The sequence below is a fragment of the Plecotus auritus genome (genome assembly GCF_963455305.1).
Source record: "Plecotus auritus genome assembly, chromosome: 5".
NCBI classification, from domain to species: domain Eukaryota; kingdom Metazoa; phylum Chordata; class Mammalia; order Chiroptera; family Vespertilionidae; genus Plecotus; species Plecotus auritus.
In genome coordinates this window covers 14,808,031-14,814,600 of record NC_137776.1, presented here as the reverse complement: position 1 = coordinate 14,814,600, position 6,570 = coordinate 14,808,031, and positions in this window count along the sequence as shown.

Genomic DNA, 6,570 nt, shown 5'->3' with positions numbered 1-6,570 from the left:
TGAGTGATGGTAATGGTGGTGAACTAGAGAAGACCACTAAGTTCTGCCCCTGAGCCCTGCAGAGCTGGCCAGGTTCAACACCCCCATAAGACCTGGTGTTCACTGGATTTCCTTGGTTTAATGATCTTTACAATAAATCACCGTCTGACTTTAGCTTTAGGTTGAATAGCTTTTTGTTTTGTGACACTAGAGATGGCCTCAGTTTTGAAAGAAAAGGATAATATTCTTGCAATATAATTGCATGGCATGGTTTAAGTAAAAATTACAGTCTTTTATTAAAGCAGTAGCAGTCAAACCAATATGTCCATGGATTTTTTTAAGCTAATAGAACCCTTTACAAATGCCAAGGAGGACATTTTGAAAGCCCAGGAGTCCTGTAAAAACTTCTGATGTCTGTGCTTTCTCTGTCGTTTTAAATAGGTCTTAAGATACACCTTACTTTCTAAAACTTCAGTGAAATATCAGCTGCTGCTTCTGACTATCATGATTCCAAGCCATGACTAACGTTCGCTTGTTTTCAAAGTCAGCACTTCCTTTGCTGTTATGGTGAAGAAATCCTAAGGTCTGTCTGTGTTAAAGACTTTGGTTGGGGTTTTGTGCCCTAATCCTACTATTTCCCCTGCCTCTCCCTGTGCGGACCACAACCAAAAAGGAGTGTGAGCACCGGAACAAGAACTGGATGGGAAGACACCAGGTGCTCTACACACAGCTGGGCACGTGGCGGTTGCCCCTCAACGCTCAGGGCTTCTTCCTGCTAAAGTGGAGTTGGGTTGGGAAGTGTGACTAAGACCACGAAATCCAAGCAGAGCCTCCTGATCCGCTCCCCTCGAGTCAGGAGTGCCAGTCACTTGGCAGCAGGAACCCGGTGGAAAAGCTGGAGCAGAGACCACAGCCATGAACACACATCACCGTTCAAGGCAGTGGCTCTGCTGCTGAGTGAGCGACATTCTTCCCAGTAGATGTGAAGCCCTGACCAATCAGATAATCAGCTGCTTCTCTAAGAGGTGAACATCTGGGAAGAGAGAGATGTGGGCGGAGTTTCTCTTCTTTAGGGGCCCTGGGCAACATGGAGCCCATCCCCAGCCGGCTGTACTTCCCAGCATGCATATGAACATGTATCTCAGAACCACTGTAGGGTGACCCGGAGGCTGTAGGAGAGCCTCCCCTGGGAGAACAGAGCAAATTGATCTTAATCACCATACATACTACCACACATTTGTCCCACAGTAACATACAGCACAGAATCATATCAGGAGTAAAGAACAGGAGCTTCCCACCACACGCACACACACACACACACACACACACACACACACACACACACCTCCTTATCCATGGCTTCACTTTCTGACGTTTCAGTTACCCGTGCTCAACTGTGGTCTGAAAATATTAAAAGAAACATTCCAGAAATAACGCAATTCATAAGTTTTAAATTGCACGCCGTTCTGAGTAGCATGATGAAATCTCAAACCACCCTGCTCCGTCTCATCAGGGACATGAATCATCCCGTTGTCCAAGGTCTCCACCCTGTATACACAATCGCCACATCCCCCTTTGTCATTTAGTAGCTTCTCACTTATCAGAACTACTGTCGAGGTGTCCCAGAGTTGGTGTTCAAGTAACCCTCATCTTACTTCATAATGGCCCGAAGTGCAAGATAGTGATGCTGGCAATGTGGACAGGCCACAGAGGAGCAGAGATATGGCTTCCTTTAAGTGAGAAGCTGTATACAGGGTACAGTACAGTAAGATATTTTGAGAGAGAGAGAAAGAGAGACATTTACATAAGTTTTATTACAACATCTATAATAATCTATAATAATAAAAGCATAATATGCTAATTAGACCGGACATCCTTCCAGACATCCTTCCGGAAGGACTTCCAGATGAAGCCGGGGCTGTGAGGGAAGCCCAGGTCCCCGGTGCCAGAGGGAAGCTGGTGCCGGCAGCCAGGGGAAGGAAGGCCTATTCTTGCATGAATTTTGTGCACCAAGCCTCTAGTATTATTATAATTGCTCTATTTTATCATTTTTAGTATCAAGATTCTTGAGCTCCTGAATTAATCAATGCCAGAAATCTGCTCACCTCTCAACAGGACAGCACTCAGAAAAGCTTTCCAACCTCCCTCTGTTACTAGTACCTCTGATATATCTTGATGCAGATATAATGAAATACAAAATATTTTAAGTATAATTTCAATTTCGAGTCTGCAGCACTTAGCTTAGGTATACATTTCATGTGAGATAGCCTTGCTGTCTTCCTACATTCTCTTATCTGCTCCCAGAAAATCAATAGATTTATACAGAGAAAGGCAATTGTTTGTTTTGCCCCCTCCACTTGACCCCTTTTTGCCTCATTACTAATCTATTTTTATCTTTTTAGTGTCCCACCTTCCCGTTTTTAAGAAACCAATGCTGTGATTCTAACACTTTTCAAAAATAAAGAATGAATTGGCTATTCTAGGATATCATACTCACATTTCAAAATAGATTTTTATTCTAGAGTAGATTAGTGACCATTTATCATTATTATTTTTTAAAATATTTTTATTGATTTCAGAGAGGAAGGAAGAGAGAGAGAGAGAGAGAGAGAGAGAGAGAGAGAGAGAGAGAGAAACATCAATGATGAAAGAGAATCATTGATCAGTTGCCTGCACACCCCCTACGAGGGACCGAGCCCCCAACCAGGGCATGTGCCCTGGTTCATAGGTGGATGCTCAAGCACTGAGCCACACCTGCCGGGTACCATTTATCACTATTATTTTAAGTGCCTCCCCTGGGACCAAAGACTCACAGACATTCTGGCTCTCCGGGTACTGCTCATTAGTATTATGCCTGTGTTTAGTTCTAACTTTCTTGAAACACATGTTAAAATTGACTCCCTACCTCCTTGGCAGCCTAAAGACATTATTGACAAAGTTCTAATACATTTGGTTCATGTGACACGTTTTTGTTTTATAACTCCATTAGGATTAGAACATGTTTATTTTTAATCATAATCCAAACCTCTTAAAAATACGTTTTTAGATTATAGTTAAAACTTATGAGGAAATGTATCTTAGTAACAAATTATTATTATCCTTTTGAAGCCTTGCATTACATTTAGTGCCTTTTTAAAATGTGTGACAGTACCTCTGTATTTGTAAAAGAATTAATCAAATAAACTAAATTCCAGCCCAGCCAGCATGGCTCAGTGGTTGAGCATCAACCTATGAACCCGGAGGTCATGGTTCGATTCCCAGTCAGGGTTGCGGACTAAATCTCCAGTGTGGGGAGTGCAGGAGGCAACCGATCAATGATTCTCTCTCATCATTGACATTTCTATCTTTCTCTCCCTCTCTCCCTTCTCTCTGAAATAAATAAAAATATATTTTAAAAAAATACACTCCAGCCGAAACCGGTTTGGCTCAGTGGATAGAGCGTCAGCCTGCGGACTGAAAGGTCCCGGGTTCGATTCCGGTCAAGGGCATGTACCTTGGTTGAGGGCACGTCCCCAGTGGGGGGTGTGCAGGAGGCAGCTGATCGATGTTTCTCTCTCATCGATGTTTCTAACTCTCTATCCCTCTCCCTTCCTCTCTGTAAAATATCAATAAAATATATTTTTAAAAAAAATGCACTCCAGTCCTAGGTCCCTCTTACCTAGATGGTCAGGAAGGAGCCTGCTACCTGGGATGGAGAGCCCCTCTTACTGTTTCTCAGCTCTATAGTAACTGCTGCCCTTCGTAGCACCCAGAAGAAGTTTTCCTTGCCTCTCCTACACATGAAATTAATACGGAAACAGAGATGTTGGAGTGGTATTAAATTATTCAAGATCTTTATTACTAATGTATGCACTTCTGTGGGCCCTTAAAAACAGTGTAGATTCAATGTCACTGTTTTGCATGCAATTGCTGGGCCATCGGGACAAGACGTCCACTCTCACTGGGAATGCCACATCTGGGACTCTGTTATTACTCAGCTTTTCCCTCTTCCAAAACTGCAGAGTAATTTGTGCAGAATGTTTGACTAAAATGCTTCTTCAAGGATGTGAAGAAAGGTAAGGACCTGGGGTGGAGACAGGGAGATTGCATCTCCACGGTAATGTCAACGGGGCAGGAGGCTGGGTCCTTCTGCACCTGCCTGGGAGCTTCAGTAAGAGCTTGGGGGAGCATTTTTGCACCAAGAGGAGTTCTTCCCTGATGCCGCTTCATAGGACTTTTCAAACAAATTTTACTTGAATGTATTTGAAACTTTCCTAGTTTTGACAAATCTGCAATTACTATTGCTGTTATATTTTTAGAGACCTAATGTTATCAGTTTTTGCTTCAGTTTCTCTCTTTGTAAAACACTATTTATCTGTCCAATAATTTGTCCTTAATTCATTCACTAGAAGGGGGAAAGTACTATTTAAATTTGATTATAATGTAATTTTTTTAAAACAGTTTTCCACTGCTCATGTTAAGAAATGTCTTTTTAAAGAATTGTATAATGTTTTCTTATAGCATAGTCCATTTTTTTGTTCAAAGCAAACATATATACATATATGTGTATATATATTGATTTTGAACAATAGTTACAACATGAAACAGCAGCTAGCTAATTTACTGCTCTTTTTACAATGAAATAGTGACTAAATTCTACATGTAGAATTGTGTGACAAGGTGTTTAAATGGATATAATATTCGTCAGAAATTTAATATGTAGAATTGTTAATTGTGTCCTTCAAAATTCAAGTAAAACTACATTTTCTTGAGGTAAGAATCCAGTTTACTCTTGAAATGATAATGCCTCGAAAGTTCTAAGTAGTCATGGTATTAGTTTCAGGAGCTGTTCTCAGTTTCTGAGTTATAGCTCTAAGTTCCAGGAGTGTGACCTGTATGAGAAGCTTCTACCACTATGGTCCTTATTTCTTTCCTCCCAGGAGACTATAGAGTCTTCCTAAACACCTCGCGTTCTTGTTCCACAGGTGAAATGACTTTTAGTTGCCTGTTTGTTCCCCTACCCTCATTCTTCCACTGTAAAACCTTCTGCTTAAAATGTTGGTTCATTTTCAGTTAGGAGGACCCTCTTGCCATCCACCCTTCCAAGAAACTCCTGAAATGGACTCAGACAATCAAGGTGAGCACTTTTGTCAAGTTTCTGAGCATAGTTTGTAAACAAAAAAATTAGGCACAGATGTTGTATTTTCAGACTTCTGAGTTGCAGCAGAGTAGACACTTGGCAAATTTTTGACTGAAAAAGAGACTATTGGGTGATTTAAAAGACTTTTTCTTCTAAACCAGTGGTTCTCAACCTTTCTAATGCCGCAACCCTTTAATACAGTTCCTCATGTTGTGGTGACCCCAACCATGAAATTATTTTCGTTGCTACTTCATAACTCTAATTTTGCTACTGTTATGAATCGTAATGTAAATATCTGTGTTTTCCGATGGTCTTAGGCGACCCTGCTAATGGTTGGGGGTCACCACAACATGAGGAACTGTATTAAAGGGTTGCGGCATTAGAAACGTTGAGAACCACTGTTCTATACAGTGCTGGTGTGTGATTCTCGGCATCTGAAAGGGGTTCAGGAATCTCAAAAAGGGGTGCTGTAAATTAATCAAGAGTCCAGAGACAAAACATAATTTTGGAAGGCATTTTGGGGAGCCAGAGAAGACTTAGCTAAAGAAACTAAGTTCTCGCCCTGACCGGTTTGGCTCAGTGGATAGAGCGTCGGCCTGCGGACTGAGGGGTCCCAGGTTCGATTCCAGTCAAGGGCATGTACCTTGGTTGCGGGCACATACCCAGTGGGGAGTGTGCAAGAGGCAACTGATCGATGTTTCTGGTTCTCTATACCTCTCTCTTCCTCTCTGTAAAAAAACAATAAAAAAATTTAAAAAAAAGGTTACAAACTTCTTTAAAAAAAAAAAAAAGAAAGAAACTAAGTTCTCCTGTCACTCTGGACCCCTTGCTTTTTATTAACACAAACTGTCCTAAGGCAAAGTAGATATACATTAAAGGCAAGGTTTAGTATACAGAATCCATTGTCAGACTGGGGGAACTGCCTTTGGCTGTTCAGGTGTTTGGCCAGTAGGAGGCAATAACATGTAGATTGAAATGCCCTCAGCTGTCTGGCAGCAAAGCAATCATCTATGCAAATCTTTAGATGTGGGGAAATGCCCTTAGCCATTCCAGATGATTCAGCCCTGCTGACATGCTGGAATTAGCTTCCAGCAAAACAGAAATTCATATTTAAAAATATTTGGTCTATTGTCTCCAAAGCACCCAAATAATTTAACAAATTACTTGGTCTCAATATAATTACATTTCAATTACAAGAAGTGGCTTATTTTTAAATTATTCTCATAATTTACTGTTAAAATGATATCACTGTTGAAATGTTCATGTCAGGGGTTAAGTTCCCAGTACTATGTGGGCCCAAAGTTGGGAGAAAGATCTCACAGCTATCATTATGTGAATATTTGATAAACAAACGTGGGGGGACCAATTCCCCTTTCTTTTAACACATCTGAATGCCAGCTTAGGCCCAGGACTGATCTAGGACATTTTTATTGGTGGGTCTAGTTGCAGCCCCTAGCTAAAATCTAGATTGT